The sequence below is a fragment of the Camelus ferus genome, chromosome 11 (genome assembly GCF_009834535.1).
Source record: "Camelus ferus isolate YT-003-E chromosome 11, BCGSAC_Cfer_1.0, whole genome shotgun sequence".
Taxonomy (NCBI): Eukaryota; Metazoa; Chordata; class Mammalia; order Artiodactyla; family Camelidae; genus Camelus; species Camelus ferus.
Genome location: NC_045706.1, coordinates 12,511,353 through 12,532,590, shown reverse-complemented (window position 1 = coordinate 12,532,590; position 21,238 = coordinate 12,511,353). Strand labels below are relative to the sequence as shown.

The 21,238-nt window shown below is 45.0% G+C and overlaps 1 long non-coding RNA gene across 1 annotated transcript in view; it reads right to left on the bottom strand.

Annotated features, from left to right (window-relative positions):
* LOC106729429 overlaps window positions 1-21,238 on the bottom strand; it is a 76,691-nt gene that overhangs the window by 38,035 nt on the left and 17,418 nt on the right. Inside the window, exons 2-4 of the long non-coding RNA XR_001365837.2 lie at window positions 14,928-15,055; window positions 14,544-14,737; window positions 10,205-10,662 (exon numbers count right to left, since the gene is read on the bottom strand). This is a non-coding gene — a long non-coding RNA (uncharacterized LOC106729429). The remainder of the gene's footprint in view (window positions 1-10,204; window positions 10,663-14,543; window positions 14,738-14,927; window positions 15,056-21,238) is intronic.

Sequence of the window (21,238 nt, the reverse complement as noted above, 5' to 3'; positions counted from 1 at the left end):
GACTCAAAATCCCGCGAGAGGCAGAGTTACAGACTCGGGATGTCGAGGTGCGTGATCACGGCCCGTGGCTCCCTCGCTGTACCTTGTGCGTCCACAGGACACTTCAACATCCTTATATTCTTATCCATGCAGAGACTGGGTTTTTCCCTGTTTGGCGGTAAATATCCAGCAGTGGCTGGGGGAAGCTTACACAAATCTCGAAGTCTCTAACCCAGCCCTTATGGTGAGGTCTCAGGTAGTAACTTGACATCTGAAGCCAGCAGAGCTGGGAAGCCCAGGCATGGATCAGATGGAACTGGGCATAGGTGGGGTGGATGGAAGGGCAGGAACGGGGCTCCTCCATTCGCTTTAGTCACACAAAGCCATGTATACTAAAAGGGGTCAGGCAGATCATCTAAGGCTGGATTCCTTTATTCCCCTACCCACAGCGCTTCCTTTCCCCACCCTGTGGACCTCTCTGTACAAATTAGAAAGGATTTGTATCACACTGCTGGAGATTAAGTGGGAAAAAACTGAATCTGGGGCCACCTGACGAGCTTGCTTGTTTCCCAAAGAAGGGTCCCTACATGTTGGTGGCCACCTAGAAACACGGTTTCCTCCGAGGTATGTTTGAATGACCTCTTACCAAAGAAGCTGTGGAGATGACACCAGGCCAGGGGAACAGATGAGCTAAGCCCATTTTTCCTGTGTCTAGCTTCCAGAGAGGTCAGCCTATCCCTCAACTTCAAGACCCAGGAATTTCCTTAGAGCTTGCTTGCCTGGGTTCCTAGTCAGCCCTCCTTTCTGCCTGTGCCCTCCACCATATTAGCTGGAGACAATCCTGGCTTTCTCCTATCTCTCTCTGGCTATTGCCAATCTAATAAGCATATGTGCTAGAAATACTAGCTGGAGTGCTAAGTTAGAAACTCCTCTTAAACATATAGTAAGGCCAGATGAAAAAAAAAAAAAAACTCAGAAAACAAAACAGAAAACCCCGCATCAGAAATTGGACACAGGAGGGCAGATGTAGACTGAACAGGAAGTGCTGGCCCTAGGCTAAATGAAACAGCTGTCACCATTGTTCTGGACTGAAAACTGCCTTTGCAAACTCCATGCGGTCCAGGCTCAGAAAGCAGATGTTAATAATTACAGCACATGAAACGAAGGGCACAGGATTAGGCAAGTGACGAAAAAGAAATGGTACCAGTAGATTTATAACTCGCTCTGGCAAATCTGTTTGGGCTGGTGGGGGTGGGCAAGGCGGCCTCACCGCAGATGCCCCGACCCAGTTCCCTTCCTAGTTTGGCATTTTGGCTTCCGGGACTGTCTCAGAATGGGGGGATTGTTTTAACTGTCTTAGGTGGGTGGGCTCTGGAGACCTTCCTGGCTACCTTTCTGGGGACCCCAGTCCTATAGGGCCGCAGCCCGTTGCCTCTGACCTAAAGGAAAAAGATAAAATCCCCGATACCCAACCCAAATACCAAAAGGGGATCTCTGGGTAGATGAATGCCTGAGCTGGATAGCTCACTGGTTAAACAGGGATTCATGGACACAAAGCCACAGCCATCCTCGGAGCTCTTGCTTTACCAAAGGGTTCACTGTTTAAAATCCAGGAGCTCAAGTTCTTTACAGCTGAAGTTGATTCGCACTTTAAAGTCAACCAGCCCCCAGCACCTCGGAGGAGGCAAGGTAGAGCCGGGAGAATGTTGGGCCAATCGAAGAAGGTAAGCAAAGCAAGTTTCTTGGGCTAATTTCATAAATAGAAGAGCCAGAGAGTCTTCCCATGTTTTCTTGAACATTCTTGAGTGCTTTCCCCTGTGAGCCAGAGTTGTAAAAAGCAAAACAAAACAACACACACTCACTCATATCCACCCCAAATCCTCCCATCCCACCACCCCCTAGAAAGAACGTCTCTAGGAAAGGTTAGAAAGAAGGTAAAGCATGTGTTTGCCATCTTTACCCCTGATATGGAAACCATATGCTTAAATACACTAGCAAACATACTTAATATAACACTCTCTTTTATTAAATGTGGTTTTATAAACGCTCTCCCCAGCCAGGGCACCTTTGCTGTGCTGGAGGCTGGAACTTGGCAAAATAATCTTCCCGCTGTTACATCTATTGATACACATTTTTTGAAAATGAGTCTCGGACCCTTGGAAAATAGACTGGTTCTGATTATTATTGCAAGCGGGAAGGGGCACACAAGGGCATCTTTTTTCCTCTGATAAATTAAAAGAACTGTAACGGGTGCTTTCTGCAACCTGTAAAAGGGCAGAGCCATCTGTGATTCATTTAGCAGCTCCTTACAGAAGATTTATTTGATTAATTCGGTCAGAAGAGAGAGAATATGGATTTTCCCCTGCTCTGAAAGGCACATACGCACTCGCACATGCACACATGCACCCACCCATGGGCAGACATCTCAGGAATGAAAAATGACTAATCACGTTATTGAAACTGGCCAACTCGGGGCCCAGCGGTGAGATTGCAGGCTCCCACCCTGCCGATGGGAGGGCCAGTTTCAGAATAGATTTAATATCCTTAGGCCCAATGCCACCAAAGAGTAAGCCTCAAGAGTACTAATACTGTGGACACTGGATCGCTTTTATTGGGCACTGGTGCCAGGCTCTGTACTGAGCCCTTTCATGCATCACCTCACTGTGCTCTCACAACGCCCTATTTGGAGGAGGTACTATTATCATCTCTGCTTTATGGACGAGGAGACCCCCCTATTCCCAGCAGTCCTCTGCTCAAAATTCTTTTTGTTTGTTTCAGATGGTATTTGGCTTTCTCGGTCCTCCATGCCTCCACCATGCGGATAGAAGCCACAGTCAGCGTCTGTCTCCTAGTGGAGAACCTCGCACAGGGTCAGCTACCTTGGCTGTGCTTCATTCTTTTTAGGTTTCAGTTCAGTGTTGACCAAGAAAGACTCTCTTTGGGGCTTATTTCTAGTTTCAAGGAGGCAAGCTGGCCTCCCCTGGCCTTGGTGATCTCTAACTGGCATGCCCCAGATCCTATAAGCAATTGTTTATAGACTACTGTCAATTCCCATTGGGTGGGAACAGCCCTTGAAATAGGTCTTCGAAGGCAAAGAAAACAGCACAGAAAAGAAGACTCAAAACATTGTACAAGCACTGAGCCAAAGAGGACTTTGGAGAGCAATGTCAGGGATGGCAAATTTATGCCAAGGAAATATGGCACCACCCTCCTTCCCATGCTCACAGCAGACATTGCTGATTGATCCCAGCTCCCTCTCCTGCTAACCCTCAAAGTCCTTCTCAACATAGCTCTCCGGGCAGCCTCTACGAGGAGATCAGAATTAGGGCATGACTCAAAAGCCATGTGCAGTCCCTTCCAGCTGAATGTTCCATTTTGCAGCCAGAGAAATAGGGGCCCAGAGAGAAATCAGCTACAGTGCCAGTTAGGAAGCCACTTCCAAGCAATGGTTGTCTGGCTTCCCTGCGTGGTGTTCTCTGCAGCCACACCAGCTGGGTTGGTGGAAGCCAAGGTACAGTGCGTCAGAAGCCTCTGCCTTTTGCTGGGTCTCTGCTCGCTCCCAGGGCCACCCTCCTGCCATGGGATGTCACTGAAGCAGCTCTGTGTGATGAAAGGCGTCCCCTGGGAAGGGCAGAAGATTAAAATCTCCTTGTTACTTTAAAATAATTAACCCCTAAACTGGGGCAGAGCGGGGCAGCCTGAACCCACGACATTTTTATAATCTGGGGCCTAAGATTCTAGAAAGAACTGCTAGCTTCACTTTGGAGGCCCTAGGGTCAGCAGACACTCCCCCCTACAGCCTTCCCCACCTCTCTCTCACTTGCCTGGCACAGGAAATGCCTAGTTCAAAGGCTCCCAGGACACAACAGCTGAAGGTATTGGGCTCTTGTCTGGACTGGCTGCAGGCTGTCACCCGGGTCCTCAGACTTTTCAGCCAGGCAGAATTTCTCTCTGGGAAAAATAATGGTTTTGCGAAAGGAACAAGTGATCTCCAAGCTCAGAAGTCCCCTCCAGACCTCCTCTCTTGCTGGTCCCCTCCTCACACCTGATCTTAAAATTTTTTCAGCCTGGTGTTGCCCAGGAGGGGATTTGGGGCTCACTACCTGATTCTGCTGATTGTCTGATTGGCAGAAACCAGCTTTTCCATAGAAGACGTGCAGCTGAGGAGTGGGTGGTTGGGAGAATCAGAGAGTGCGTCTGAGAGACCACTTGTGAGGGGAGACAGCCGTGGCATGCCACGTCTTGTCACTACCCCACTGAGCAAGGTTACCTGTCAGGTCCTTAGGGGACCTACTTAAAAACCGGGTAAGAGTTGCATGCAACTTGGATGACAGTGATTGGCTTGCTTTGGGGGGGTGTCTGTGATTTTTGAGGAAGCTGGGAAACACTTTGTTTAAACATGCCTTCTATAATCTTGTTTACACTATGAATTTGTAATACATTGTGAAGAAAAGTTTGCTAACCAAATCATACCCTAGCCCAACACGGCATCTTGAAAAGATCACAAATATTGAATTAGTGAGGTCCAAAATAATGAGGATTTTTACAGAGCTCAGATGACACATCTTGAAAGGGTTTGTTGACCAAACATCATTTGTTGAATAAAGGTGTTTATCTGTACTGTGGAAATGGTTTTCTGGAGTGTTCTTGATTGTGAGGGTGATTGACAGGCTGGAGAAGGAGCCATATTTGGGCAGTGGGGGAGGGGTGAGTAATGCGGGCAGGAGGCTCTTGGTGAGCCATTTTGGATTCCACTTAGGATACATGAGCAGGCTGAGGTATGTACAAGTTGCCCCCAAAGACCTTAATAAAAAGAGGGATCATGGGCCACTGGGAATTGTAAACAAACTCAGTGGCCAGGCAGCTATTCTGAGCTATGTGACCTTGAGAAGTAAGATAATCTCTCTGTGCTTCAGTTTCCTTCTTTGTTAAGTAGAAGTAATAATAACACCTACCTCATAAGGTTGTTGTGAGGATTAAATGAGATAAATCACTTAGAACAGGGACTGGCATATAGTACCAAGAAAGCTTTATCTTCCAAATGTCCATCAACTGAATAATGGATAGACAAAATGTGGTATATCCATACAACATTATTCACCTATAAAATGAAATGCAGTATTGATATATGCTGCAATGTGGATGAAGCTGGAAAACATTGTGCTAAGGCAGAGAATCCAGACACAAAAGGACATACATGGTATGATTCCATTTACATGAAATGTCTAGACCAGGCAAGTCTATAGAGATAGAAAGTAGATTAATGACTGCTTAGGGCCCATGGTGGGGATAGAGGGATAGAGAAGTCATAGTTAAAGGGTACCAGGTTTATTTATGAGATGATGGAAATGTTCTAAAATTGACTGTGATGATGGTTGTACACAGCTGTGAGTATTCTGAAGACCATTGAATTATATGCTTTAAATGGGTGAATTGGATGAGGTGTGAATTATCTCAATAAAGCTGTTTTAAAAAAATAAAATATTATTTTTCAAGTGAGTGTGGTTACTGTAATGGGATGATGGGACATGTGACACTGGACAGTGTGTGATCCCTCTAGAGATATTCAGATTAAAAAAATCTGGCTGAGACGTGGCCTGTTTCCCGTCTGCTGGAAGAGATAGAAGCTCCTTGCTCAAAGGGCTGTTGGAAGGGAAAATGAGAAAATTCATGTAGAGCACTTAGCACTCAGCACATGCTAGGCATGCAGGAGGCAGCAGTGGGCCTTGTCACTCTTCCATTAGACTCTAGAATTCCATGCTGGAGGGGCTGGTGGGGGACAGTCTGGTTGGAAAGGGAGGGGGTGACAAAGGGTTATCTACTGAAGCTGCAACAGTTACAGATTAAGCCTCCTGCATCAGCTTAGGTCATATGTTTCAATAAAAAAAAATTGCAAAGTTTTCTAAAGATGCTTTTATTTACACTTTAATGAGGTTGAAAACAATCTGTATCAAATAATGTATTTTTTAAAATGTTGAGGTGCCTTTGAGGGGAGGCTGAAGATTGTGGAGGAATTGAATTCTCCCCCATTCCTGCAAGCCACATATAGGTGCCACCATTGTTAGTAGAATTAAGTATTTAGGACAAAAGGCCATGTGTGAAGGGCAGAGTCCAGTGCTGGGCTCTCGACCTGACTTGGCCACTCACCAACTATGTGACTTAAGGAAAAAATTTAGCTTCCCTGGACTTCAGTTTTTTCAACTATAAAATGAGATGATGGTGGGTGTGATCTCTAATATTGCTTAAGCAAAAAACCTTCGAAGTCTATGATAATGGTCCAAATCTTATGGCCAAATAGGTAAACCAGTCAGGCTGTTCCAGAGGTGTGGACACAGGTCCCCAGATTGGAACTTGTTCCTTCTATTCCAAGGGTCTTGAGTTGTAGTTTCCCAGACTGGTGCTCAGAGCACACTGGCCAGAGAAGAACCTGCCACCTCCATCCTGATTCCCTTCCAGACTGAAGCATCAATGTGGTTCCTTCCTCTCTCTGGGGCTGGAGATACTGCCTTGACTAGCATCCCCCCACAAACAAACAAACAAATCATGCCCACCGGAACCTAGGAATATGACCTAACTTGGAAGCGGGGCCTTTGGTCATAGAAACAAGTTAAGATAAGCTCATAATGGATCAGGGTGGCCCTTATCCAATGACTGGCTTCATTATAAGAAGAAAATTTGGAAACAGAGATACATAGAGACACAGGGATGAGAATGCTACGTGAAAATGGAGAAGGCAGAGATTGGAGTTCTGTCTGCTGCCACAGCCAAGGACTGCCAAGGATTTCTGACAACCCCCAGTAGCTAGGAGAGGGGCATGGAACAGATTTTGCCTCGGAGGCTCCAGACGGAACCAACCCTGACGACGTCTTGGTCTTGGACTTTCAACCCCCTAAATGATGAGAGTGTAAGTTTCTCTTGTTTTAAGGCACCCAGTTTGTGGTACTTAGTTATGGCAGCCCCAGGAAACTACTGCAGAGCCTCAGGTTTCTGCTCCCCCAAGTGCCAATGCCATCTTGAAGGGAAGACCCCAGCAGGCAGGGAGAAAGAGGGCTATCTTTGGACACCCATCACTTCTGTCCACTGACAGGCTCCTATAGTTGCTGCATGAGACTCAGCCTCACCCGAGCCCATGACATTCAGCATGGAACCGGGCAGCAGTGGGCTGGGAACCGCACACTCAGACCATGGAGTAAGGCTGCACTTGAAGTAAGATTTCCCCATGTACTTTTTACTGTGATTAACAGTAAGAAATACATCTTACACTGCAAACTACTACACATGTCCACAAAAGGAATTTCACATAATGAAACTTGTTCTGACTTAACACTTCGATATTTTCTATTCTATATTTTTAAAATGCTGGTTGCTACCCAATAAATTGACTTACAGCTTATTAATTGATTATGACATACAGTTTGAAAAACACTGAGTTGGAGGAAATGTGAAAATAGGAAGAGCTGGCCTCTCTAAGCCTATTCTTTCCCCTGTTTTACGCTCAGAGAGACAATCTGACCATTAGCAACCTAATTCATTCATCAAACATTTATTAGCATCTACTATGGCTTTGAAAGAACTGGGGGCCATGAGAGGGTAGCGACACCAAGATAACAAGTAATGCTTACAGAGACACTCCCATATACTACGCCTTGTGCTAAGCACGTTCTATGGATTTTCTCCATTAAGAAAATTAATGCTCAGATCATGTGCCTAAAGTCAGGCAGTTAAGAAAACAACACGACTGGGATCTGAATTCAAGGTAGCTTAACCCCAGAGTCAATGAGCTTAACCACCTGGCTATCCAGGAACATAATAATAGAGGGAGGGAGGCTCATTCAAGAAGGTTTGAATAAATACAGCAAAATTTCATTTCTCTTCCTAGTCACAACCACTGCTAACAGTTCATAGAGTGTCTATTCTGACCTTTCCCTGTGTGTTTGATTACATGGGTACAATCAGAAAGATAATCCTCTTTTTTGTGCTCATAGGAGATTAAACATAAAAGGAATCTGTCTTTCCAACTGTCATTTGTAGATGTATCTCTGAATTATTTTTATGTCAGTGCATATAGTTCTGTCTCAGTCTTTCCCACCCCTGCCTATTCCATTAGACCAGCTACTCCAGTTTATATCTCCTTGCCCCTATTTCTGGATGTTGAAATCATTTCTGAATTTTCAGTATTGCAAGAGTATCTTTGTCTATGTATCTTTGTGCACATGTGTGACAATTTGTCTCAGGTGAATTATTAGAAATGAAAGTACTGAGGGGAAGAATAGGTGCTTTTTATAAATACTGTCAAATTCTGCCCCCAAGAGGCTGTAAAATTTCTGTTTGGACCATCAGTGCCTGAAAGTATGTTTCCCCACAGCCTCACTGTAGTGAATGTTACCAATTATTTCCATTTTTGTTAATCTGATGGGTACAAAAATACTCTCTTTGTTGATGTATGTTTCCTTTGATTACATGAAGTTGAACTTTGTATCTCTGTGACATACATGGAATCTGTCATATACCCCAACATCCAAACCCTTGTTCTTCCTCTTCAATAGAGCCTCTCATTCGTAGCAGAGGAAATGACCTCCTAGAATAAAACCTACATTTCCCAGCCTCCCTTGATGCTAGGTGTGGCTATCTGGCTAAGTTCTGGCCAATGAGATGCAGGTAGAAGGACTGTAGGCAACTTGCTAGAAATGTCCTTAAAGGGAGAGAGCATGAATTTTTCCACCCCTCATTTCCTTTTCTGCTGCCTGAAGTATGTCAAGATGGCTGGAGAGGGAGCAGCCATCCTCGGCTGGCACACTAAGGAGGCTAGAGGGGTGAGATGGAAGGACCTGGTGCTGTCATATTAGCGCTGGACTGTGTACATCTGCATTTCACTTATGTCAAGCTTGTTTAAGCCACTATTATTATTATTATTATTAATTTCTTCTGTGCAGCTAATCCTAAGCCAAACAAAGACAATCTATAAAAGATCTTGTTTGCAAGCCGCAGAAACTGGATCCTGGCTAGTTTACATAAAAGACAACTTGTGGAAGAATTTAGGGTTTAACAGAATCTGCAGGAGACTCTCCGACCAGGCTCAGAAATAGACAGGAACTAGTAGAGGGGCTTTAACTATGAAGGACCAGGATGGAGGCAACACAGCAAAAATTGCACAGTCAGATGAACTTGGCCATGATGAGGCCAAGCACATGCCACCTTTCCTCGCATCCCTCCATCTCCTCCTCAACCTCCGGCCCTTGGAGAGGCCATCCAGTTGGCTCAGCATGTTCCAATCCTGGCCCCTGTGGCCCCAGGGGTGTGGAAAGGGAGGAACTGGCCCCCTGGGCTTCCGTAGTGGGAGGAGGGACCTGCCTTCCCCCGTGACAACTTAAAACTGGGAAAAGCTCACTGTGCCCTGAAAGGTCAGTGAGGGTCAGAAGGAATTCCCAAGATGCCTCAGCCATTAGGGCAGCTGAGTTTCTGGGGGTGGAGCCAGACCACCACTTTTCCTTTCTGTTTCTGCCCAGGCTTCCCAAATATGCGTGGCTTCTCTCAGTGTTGTCGCCAGTCATACAGCACCTCTGTGCTGATTAGAAAAAGGGGCCTCTTCCTCAAGACACATTACTGCTAACTGTGGCAAAAGTGTTATAATAGATTGATTATTAAAATAGGCACTTTACTGCAATCCAGAGAAAAGGAATTAATATACAATTCTACCATGTCTAGGATGTGATTTGCACCCCTTTGGTTGGGGTGCCCTGGTGCAGTACACAAGCTGCCCAACTGTACGGGGTGATCCTGCTCCTAACTTTTAGTCAGCCTCTTCAGGGTACACAGTTCCCGTCTGCATCCTCTGCTGAAGCCTGGGGTGAGTAACGAGGCTGCAGTCTCGACCTCACTACCCCCATCTTTCTGGCTGGCTTCAGATTTGTCACAATATCTTTCTCCACCTTCATGACATCTGTTCTGTCTTCCTCCTGAATGAGGCTTAAAGAAGATTTTGCCTGTGGGAAGCCTTTGAAGAGTCAAAAGGTACCTCGCAGATGTGTTAGTAATACTAGGGAAGCGCGTTAACGTTGACATGATCTAACAGCATGCACCGTGTTTTCTTTACAGGCTGGTGGTTCTGTACTTACTCAGCCAGCTGTCCAGAAGTGTACCATGCCCGGGCTGTGTCTGCCCTTGGAGGGGGCGCCCCATGGGGCACACCCAGGATTTCTTGGCATCTCATGCCATCTGGACTTACTTTGTACAGTCACAGAGAGGCTCACGTGCCCAGCCAGGTTTCTGTACTCCACGCGCTTGAGGGACCAGAACCTAAGCGGACATCCCGGAAGTTGCATGAGTCTCCCGCCCTGCTTGGCCTCAGCAATGAGCCTAGTCTGTGGGTGGCCTGTAGCAGTTAGAAGAGATGGAGGTGACGGCTTGCCATCCCTCAGGCACCAGCACCCCTGGCGGGAGTGAGGGTGTACAGTACAGGGATTCCAGAACTCCAGGGTTGTTGGAGATTATTCTGCAGATTCCTGAGCACTTTTGCAATGAGTCTCATGAAGTGGTGAAGTTACTCCCAACAAGATCACTTGCGCTGACCGATACTTTGCATTCCTTTGTGGTGATCTGAAATGACATCAGCTGTATATGGTGACGCCAGTTCTCTCATGGTGGCCAGAAGCTGTTGGAAGGCAGGACTGCAGCTAAAACTGACTTATTAAAATAAGAAAGTAATTAGTACATTAGTAAAAGTGCATTGGCTTGGTAGGCAAACAACTGTCAAAACGTAGACCCGCAGGGAGGAACAAAATAATGGAAAGTGTTCTGGGGAGGAGGAAAGTCTTCCTTGATTTAATGAATACCTTTGAATAGCACCTGTATTCTTGGCCACACTCAGGGAGAAAGTCCCTGCTCCCTCAGAACTGATGTGGTTGCAGTGGGAAACAGAAAATAGGGAAACAGAAGTGACCTTCTTTAGCATTTAGTGAATAATAGTTATTAAATTAAATGTCCCATAATAGGGGATTGGACTAATATATTTTCATATACCCACACTTTGGACTATTTTGTAGCCATTGTAAACATAGTTTTTGAAGACTATCTTACAACACAGCAAAATGCTCACAGTTTATTCATTCATTCAACAAACATTAGTTGAGCACCTACTCTGTGCCAGGCTCTATATCCTGGGCTTGGAGACAGAGCAGGGAGCAGCAGAGGTTAAGTTCAGACAGGCTCCCAGCTGTTATGTCCTATTCAGGGAGACAGTTAATAAGCAAGTCAAAAAATACCCAAGCAGAAAAAGGTCAGATGCAGACAGCAAACAAAGTGACATGATAAAGACTGCCTTGGGGAGGGGACAGAGCTGCTATAGCCTGAATGGTCAGGGAGGGCCTCTCGGAGGAGGTGACCCAGAACTGAGAATGACCAAGACGTGGCCAGTAGAAGATGAGGAAGCTTTGTGGAAACTTTAGGGCAGCTAGCCTTTCTTTAGTGCCACAGATGGGGAAACTGAGGTGACAGGGCTCATTTTGGATGTCAGTGGCAAAGCCAGGAGAGGACCTGGGGTCTGGGCTCCCTGGACAGTGCTATTCTTGTGCTGTGTGCCATTTTGGCTCCCAGTAAATGTGGCTCTCAAGGGCTTTTATGGACCTAGGGCTTTCTGTTAGGCAGGTCTCAAGGATTTCTGGAAATACTACAATGTGCATGGGGCTATGCCCAGAGTCACAAAGAGTATAACAGGCCAAACCAGGAGGGAGCCACACCCATTTTCCACGTAGGAAAATGAAAGCAGCTACACCAGAGAGCAGGGATGTGGGCACAGCATCCCGAGGTGGGCCAGCAGGCAGTAAGTTGAAGGAGGGGATCACTGAGGCTGGGCAGACAACTTTCTCAGCCCCCAGCCCCTGGAGGGGAGCCCAGGGCAGCGAGGAGGTCTTCTGCCTTGCACCCAGGGATGGGGTGTCCCAGACCTTCAAAGACGCCCCAGCCCAGCGATGCAACCACAGGAATGATATGGGACCGGCCTCATCCCGGCTCATTTCTGTTCCTTGTTGTACTGCCACCCCCTGCTGGCTTTGATCTCAGTCCCACTGAGCTTGGCCCAGCTTTGAGTTCTCCTGCTGTGACGCCCCAGGCTGGGACTCCAGCTCACAAGGACTCTGTCTCTCTGTATCACAGCCCGGATCTGGCCTCCTGCCTGCTGGGCTGTGGCAGCAGGATCCCTCGGGACCCAGGGGGAGGTAACAAAGGAAAAAGGTAACTTTGGGCCAGACTGGGGAGAGGGTGGCCAGCCAAGGGCAGCCAGGCAGACGCACTTTGATGGGCAACGGGAACCCCGCCCCTCCATCCCTGGCAGTCTGAGTGGTATGTAAGACCTAAGAGGGAGGGTTGGAGGGAGTGGTCAGGTCCAGCATTCAGGCTCTGGGTGGAAAGACCTGTTCATATTTCAGTTTGAGCCATTTCCTCCCTGGGTAGCCATCGCCAAGATCCTTAACCACTGTGTGCCTTAGTTTATTCATCTATAAACTGGAAGTAATAAGATCAGTTACTTCATAGGGTTGTTATGAGAATTCATTGAGGAAATAGATGTGAAAGTGCCTGGCTCACTGTAATCACTCTAAACCACAGCTGTCATGGATGCTGGAGTCTCAGCTGACTTTGGGAGGCATCACAGCCAGCTCTTTGGAGGCACAGTGGTTCTTGGAGCCTCTTTCCTGTCTCCTGCCTGACAGTAGTCTAACTTCCCATTTCTTGCATCCTTGTTCTCCTTTTCCCTCCAGCTCATCGCCCAGAGTGGATGTAACAACCTCTGAGGGACCACCACGCATCCATCCTTCATCCTCCCACACCCAGCTTCTTCCTGCTCTGGCTTCTGTTGCTCACAGCTGCCTAATGGGTCTTCCAGCCTCGCTCAAAGTCCTCGATAGCTCCCTGTGACTACAGAGGAAATAGCAACCTCCTCACCTTTTAATTTAAGATCCTTGGCAATATGATCTTTTCAGTATTACTTCCCAGTGGATCTGGAAAGTTTAAGCCTGAGTTTGAATCTGGGCTGCACTATATCTGAGCCATGAAACCTTGGGACATGTATATAACCTCGGTGCGCCTTGGTTTTCTCATCTATAAAGTGGAAATAATTATCCCAGCCTTATCAACTTCACAAGGATATTTGAGGATCAGATGAGCAGGGATGGGGATGCTGTTTCTGCCTGGAAAGCGACTCCCAGGTTTTGGACCACGGCAGTTTCCTTTGTTCTTGCCATTCCCTCCACATGCGATGCCTTGTGACCCACCCTCAGTTACCATAGTCCAAATGGGCACATCATTCAGAGTCCAGACGCCTTGTCCTCTGTGAAGCTGTCCTCATTACCCTGCCTGAAATGATCTCTTCCTCTCACGTTTCCGATCTCATGTTGCTTACGCCTCTCTCAAACACCTGTGAGGGCCTCACTTAACGCTTGCCTACCCATCTCTGCCTCATCTCCTTCGACCGTGAGCCCCCCGGAGGGCAGGACTAGACTCAAACCAGCTCTGCTTTTCCCAGACCACTTCATACCCCACACACAACAGGTGCTGGATGAGTACTTGTTAAAAGGCTGGGTGACGGATGTGGGTAGAGTGAGGTGCACTGAAGCAGAGAGATGCGTCCGATCCCCTCTGGGCGGGTGTTATGGACCTGGCTGACTGTCATTTCCCACACGTGGCCCGAATTTTCACAAATAGAATGGACCCCGCGTGCCCATACGGGAAGGCGTCAGGGGCAGAAATCTGATTGGAGGTTGGGGAGGGAGCTTATCCAAAAGCTGAGTTAAGCAGAGCAAGCACCCACGTGACCTTCACTGGGGCTGCGGGTCAAGGGTGGGACTCGGGAGTGCGGATGAGTCGGTGCAGTACCTCCCTCCTCCTGCGGGCGTCCCCACCGGCGCCTTCCCGGGAGGGGCGGGCAAGAGTGGGGTTGCCGGGGGTGCTGGGCGAGTGACTCCTGGCGACCTGAATTATGTTCCACACACAGGAGCACCTGGTTTATTATCGGGGCTGAAACACACGAAAGAACAAAGGCCCTGGGGACGTTTATGACCCAGCTGCTCCCTCTCCGTACGGAGCCGAAGCCGTCCACTCCGGCTTTGTATGAGCCCCTCCTCAACCACCACAAACACCAACCCCCTCCCCGCCCCCCCCGTTACATTTTGGGGTCACACATTCCTCAGGCGATGTTGAATCCTGAGTATTTTAATGCTTGATACCTATCTCTGTGTGGATTTTTGTTTTACCATGAGGCCACTGGAAAGTTTTTTGATATCTCTTTGAAACAGATGTCAGCAATGGCTTCCAGCACAGATCAAGGGCAGGTTAAGGCCTTGAGATGGGTCTGAATGTCCCTTTAACATCGTTCAATCTAATACCCAAATATACCTCGAGTCATTAACCTGTTTTTATAAGAAGCTCTGAACCGTATGTTCGGGAACTAATTAAGCGAACACATCAAGCCCTGGGATCAGGTGGAGCTCTGTTTAAATGTCTTAACCTTTTATGATTATCTTAATTTAGAGAAAATTCAAAACACATTCAGAAGTCTTAGAAAACGAACTAACTAGGAATTTACTGGCCGGTTTCTTTTCTTGATGTTGGGATCATTTCTTTACAAGTCCGGACTGGATTCCTGGGGAAATCCTCTGTGCTCACAACTTCCCGAGAAACGTAGATATTTGCCAGCCTGGGAGGCTCAGAGGGGCCACGCCTGACTTCTTCACCGTCCACTCTCAGCTTCTCCCAGCCCAGATGTCTCCTGTTTTCAGAAGGAAGGGGGAGAAAAAAGCAGACTCTGAACATGAAGTTGTATCTTCTTTTTTAATAAAATAAATGAAGTATGAAATGAGTTGGCATGAAGTATTCCTGCAACCCATGTTGTTTTGGGGGAGCCGTGGAGGGAGTTTGGGGCAGGGGCTGCAGTGTAAGCTGCACAGATCTGGCTCCACCTTGGCTGCAGTTGGCTGAGAGGTGATGTGAGTGTGACGGTCACCCTCCTTTTCAATTCCAGGTTGATTCTGGCGATGGGGAGTGAGGGCTGGGGTGCTCAGCAGGTCCTTGTCTTCATATCAGCGACCTCAGATAAAGGAGACGCACAGTCTATAAGGCATGTTTGAAATGTGTATACTTCCCAAATCTGGTTGAGTATGACAAGGTCTTGTAGTTTAGTTTCTCATTCAATACATCTTTATTGAGCACCTACTGTAAACCAGGTCTGTTCTAGGCACTGGGGATTCAGTGAGCAAGAAAGTCACAGTCTTTACAAGGATGTCAAACTGCCTCTGACACAGGTGCCCAGGTAGAATACCAAGACCGGGCTGGGTCTCAAAAACCCTCTTTCTCAGGATTGTTAAGCCATTAGAATAGGGTTTCTAGATAAAATACAGGATGTCTTGTTTACTCTAAGAGTGTCCCAAATATTGCATGGGACATATTTATAATAAATAATTATTTGTTATTTATCTGAAATTCAGGTTTAACTGGGTATGCTGTGCTTTTGCTTGATCGATCTTGCAAGTTTACTTTAGAACAAAGATGGGGGGAAGTGTCTCAATCTTGGATGTTAAATACTAATTTTGGAGGAAGGCAGGCAGAAAACAACTTCATATCAGGCCCTTTTCCCTGTTTTATTTCATTTAGACTTCACCACAACTCCATGAAGTACTTTCTGTTATCATCTGCATTTTGCCTATGGGTAGATGGATGCTCAGAGAGGTTAAGTGACTTGCCTAAGGTCACCCAGCTGAACTTCTAGCCCAGCTCTGCTGAACTTCGAAACCTGGGCTCTTTTCTTGCCCTGCCGCCAATGCCAAGCTGATGGTTATCTTCGCAGAGTTCTTATTTTCCTAGCTTGCCCTGGTTTCTCTCAACTTCTTCCCCCTTTTATCCACAAACGTTCAAGGAGAGATTCGCTCCCATCAGATCAATGTCATTGCCATAATGAAAACCACCACCCAAGCCCATGAAGGATGAGATCTGTCGAACCCTAATGAGAATGGTTCCGATTATGCAAAAAGCAACCTCATGGTTATTCTAATGTTACAAGTAAATATAAAACATTTAGAAATACTTGGCTTGGGCTGTTTTTTTCAAGTACAGATGTCTGACTCCCTGCCAGTTTGTTATTAAAAATGCTACGGTGGTTTGGGTACAAAGATTGCTGTAAAAATAAAAGCTGATGCACTCTGAGCACTGGTTTTGACTTTGTGGTGAAAATTGACAACGGTGAGGCTGGAACAGATGGTGGCCAACGGTGGCTCTAAAGTGGGGACCCCAAACTTCAGAGCTCGGTCACTGCCCCCTTAAAACCCTGTAGGAACTTCCCATTGTACCTCAAATCCCAAATGGGCTCCTGCCTCACCCCAGCCCCATCTGCTCCCTTTCCTCTCATTTTCTAGCTTCCTCCAACTCACCACCCACCTGAGCTTGCTCTGTTCTCTGTTCTTGTTGTTCAGCTAGCTGGCTCCTTCTGAGCTCCCATCCTTCAGGCATCTTCTGACCATCTTCTCTGACATGTTTGTCCTTCTCCTACTTCCAATCACTCTTTATCCCATAACTTCGCTTATTTCCTTTATTTCCCTTATAACTCTCTGAAATGATCTTGATAACTTTCTGTCTTTCTCACTAGAAAGCAAACCCAATGAAGACAGGGACTCTGCGTGTTTTATTCACACACTCTGTCCCCAGCGCACAGAGCAATGTGAAGGCACATAGTAGTTGCTCAATAAATGTGTGGTGAACAAACTGATGGATTTTTACCAAAGCACCTAAAGTCTTCCATTGCATAGCCCCTCTGGGTCCATGGACCAGAAATAAAGGGGCAGCTTCTGTAAATGGTAACTCATAGAAAACAGTGAAACTTGGGAGAACCCTAAACCTCTGTGAGCAACAGCTTTGAGGCCGGCGGGAATTTCCAGGATGGTGCTCCAACCTCAGCAATGGAACACACTTTGGTTTGCTGTAGCACTTGCCTGTGCACAGAAGGAGAGTGTAAAAGAGACAGAAGATTGGGGGGGGGGCTCACATGCACCCATGTAAATATTATCCCCCTAACAACCTTCCTATTCCAGGCAAATGTGTTGATGCGACCAGAACATTCTGGGGGCATGGGAGGGGGACTGTCCCCCGGAGGCTTTGCTCCTTCTGTTGGCACTCAAGGCTCCTCACACACTTTCATCCATCTTCCTTCCTGGATTTCTTCTCATGCTTCTCTTTACGCAGCCTGCTTTCCATTGGTCCTTAATTGTTTGTCCCGCCCCTACTCCCTGCGTGCATTCCCTCACCTGCCCCTTTACTCCTGCTGTGTTTTTGACCTAGGATGCTTTGCCCATCTGTGTAGATCCAAAGCCTACTCAATATTTGATGACTGGTTCAAAGATCATCTTCTTCTCAATCTTTCATTACATTCACCCTTACCTGGCAGTGACCTCTCCCTCCCCTGAACAACCTGGATGTTTCTTCTTTTCCTCATCATATTCTACTTGTTTTCAAGCCTGACTTCAAGATCCTTAAGGGCAGCAGCTATGTCTTGTTTTTGTATTCTCCACTGCCCCCAGCACAGTCATTTTTGTGATGAGTTCGTGAGGTTTCCTGGACACACACAGCCTCAAGTTGTTAGCTCTGGGCAGGAATGGGGCAGCGTCAGGAAGCTACGGCTGATCAGAGTCCATAACGTTCCCTTCCCCTTTCCCAAGACGGGAGGAAGAAGTGATGTGACTTGTGAAATGGGCAATCAAAACCTGCGTCAGCAGGACCCCGCGTGTCCAGATGAAAGATCCAGAAAACAAACTGAACTTTCCCTTTCCCATTCAGACGTCTTCCTATTGGGTGGCCAAAAGCCCGAAACAACTGAATTCCTGGGCGCTCTGCAAATCTCTCCCATTCCCAACTTTCACAAATGTTTTATTCCAAAACTCTGTCCAAAAAAAAAAAAAAGAAATCTCCAAAGAAAGTCAAGTGCTAACACTGAACACATGAGTCGGAGAACTGGAGATACGAGTGGAAACAAAGACTGTGTTTCTGCCAGCTAAGTGTTGTCAAATATATGAACATGCAAATATATTTATCTCAAGTGGGTTGTAAACAGAGCGTGTATCTCATGCGGGGTCCAAATTCACTTGCAAGAGGATGGTAACCAGTTCGGGAGACTCTTAAGCCAAGGATCCTCCCTTTCTGCATGATTCAGGAGATTTGGAAACGTTCTGAGAGCAATGTGGTTTTAAAATGAAGCCCAGTACAAGCTTTTGATCTATACAGGATACTATGTGTGCAGGCGCAGCTCTACTGAATCGACAGGCTAAATTTAAACACTGCTCACGTACAGAATCTGGATTTATTATTTTGCTTTGGGACACACACATCTTGTGAGTCTTCTGCATTTATGACACATGGAGAGGTGAGGCAGGAGTCCCGTGATTTTTCTAAGGCCAACACCCCAGTGTGGCGCTGGCTGCTTTGGGGGCCATTGTCATATTTTCAACAAGTGATCACGGTTAGAGGGTGAGCTGGGAAAAATATTTCCCTGAATTCATCATGGATTGCAACAGGAGGAAACACTCCATCACTGAAAAGTGACACTAATGTATTCTATTAGATTTGCTTATCATGTTAAAGAGCATATTAAAAGGAAATGTTTGGAAAAGGGATGCCATAACATGGTATGATGGATTGAGAATTCCTAATTTGGAAAAAATGTGCTAAGACAACATGATTGATGTGAGTGACCCACTTTATTTTATAAGAAAGTATGAGTTGCCTCGGGCTCATTGGTACACATATTTGGAAAAAGTTGGGTTTTTTCCACATTAAGTTTTTATTAACATTTTCAAAAGAGCAGAAACACCATAGAAGGATATAAGTTGTGACTTGTCAATGCTGTTGTGTTTGTAGTCATTCGCTGCTTAGAAAAACGTACCCCCTTGCTGGAAGGGTTTCTGAATTAGGAGTTTCTTGCCAAACGAACACCCGATGGGGAGAATATGTGACACCTTTTTGACTGATTAAGAAATGGCAGGGAAAGGGGATTTTTATTTGAAGCACAATTGGATCTTCTGCTTCTTGTAGGTAGCAAACTCTTAGAATGACTAACATTTCATAGAGCCTCTGGCCACCTCCCTGCTGCACAGAGCAAATAAGATTGAGGCTGACTGAACCCTTTTATTTCTACTTGGGGAGTTGGAACCCCAGGCTGGGGTTCCCCATCATCAAAGTTGCTTGGTCTGGAAGTTGGAAGTCTTGGGTTATCCCAGGAAACAAAAGGAACCGTGAAGGCTCCAAAGAGGGTTGGTGGCTGACAGAATATTCTGTTACCGTTAAGACGATGTTGCCAGTGAGTTTAAGAATTTAAGAACCATCTATGGTATAATATTTACTGAACAAAGGGAGATATGAAAGGAAATCTGTATTAAAAAGTGAAGGTAGGAAAAGAAGCTTTCTGGCGGGCAACTGGTCAACTCTGTCACAAAAACCTTAGATTCCAGCATGCCTTTGGATCCAGAAAGCCCACTTCTAGAACTTCCTCCTAAAGAAATAATCATGCACATTCACAAAGATTTACGTAATAAGATGCTCACTATAGATTTATAATATTAAAAAAATAGACTCAACCTAGATGTCCAAAGTTAGAGGATTGCTTAAATAAGTTCATACATTTGATGCAGCTGTTAAAATGATAATGTAGAATAATAATGTGGAAAAAGGCTTATAATATTTTATTAAGTAGGAAAAGTGGGTTAGAAAACAATATGCATATTATGATGCTATTCGTATGACTCTAATATCGGTGTCTACTTAATTCTTAGACATACATGTCTGTCTACTTCAGTAGATGTTTGTATGTTATAAACATTTTGATATTATTTTAAGAATATATGTATATATAAATATAAAACATATATTTTTTGAAGGATATTTATCAAAATGTTAAGAATGACTACTTCTGAAAGGTACTGTTTGTTTCTTTCCTTTTGTACAACAGACATACTTTCTCTTGGTAGTAAGTAAAGCAGTAATTAAATGGAAAATCCAAGAGGTTCAACTGATTACAAAATAGAAACAAGAATACAGTTTGCAAGGATTCCCAGATACAAACTAGTTTTCTTATATAATAGTAATACCAAGTTGCAAATATAAAATGAAATTTATTCCATTCACCATAGCAAAAACAAAACAAAGCATAATCACCCCCAAAACTGAAAATGCAATGGCTTATTCATGCAAGAAACATCTAAGACCTGTTTAGACGCAAATATTGAAGTGCATCAAAGGAAATCTAAATTAAGTAAACTATGGTATTTCTGCTTGAGATGGCTAAGTATTGTGAAGATTTCAATTCTCACCCAAATCAGCCTATAAATTTTATGCAATTTCAATAAAATTCCTGATTAAAAGAACTGGCAATTTGATTCTATATATTATCTAGGAAATTAGACACACGGGAATAGACAATTTTTGTAAAATAAGAAAAACGAGAGGAGGCTTGCTCTATCAGATTTTAAAAGATATTACAAAGTCAGAGTAATTAAGCAGTATGATAACGTTGTAGGAATATCAAAAAGGTAAGTGAATAAAATAGAATGTAGAATAGAATAAGTTAATGAAATAAAATGTTTAAATGGGAATCTAGTTATTATTGTATTTCTTGTTAGTGGAGAAGGACAAGATTTTTCCATAAATGATGTTGGAATAATTAGCTATCCATTTGGAGGGGGAAAAAGTAGGTTTTCACCTCCTGTCACATTCACAGAGAAAAATACAAATGTATTAAAGATGTATACATTTTAAAAAATTATAAAAGTTGGAGAAGAAAGTAAAAAATAAGAATTTCATTACCTTGAGGATAAGAAAGGCCTTTCTTGAAAAGAAATGTACCTCAGAATCCAGAAAGGAAAAAAACTAACAACTTCACCTGCTTGAATATTTAAATCTTTGGTATGGAAACACACACAAAAAACAGATGGCAAACTAGTGAAAAAATATAATGTAAGACAAACAATAAATTCAGGGCTTTACTATATGAAGTATTGTTTTAAGATAAGAAAAAGACCATCTTTCCAAGGGAAAAATTGAGATACAAAAGCAAGCTTTTTACAGAAGGAGAAATACAAACAGCCACTAAACATACAAGAAATAAAAAAAGATGTTCAGCCACATAAATAATCAAACGACTTAAAATTAGAGCACAATTTTATTTTCACTCACTACCAAACTTTTAAAAAGGAATGGTAACATTCAAAACATTGAGGATGCAGAGAAATATTTT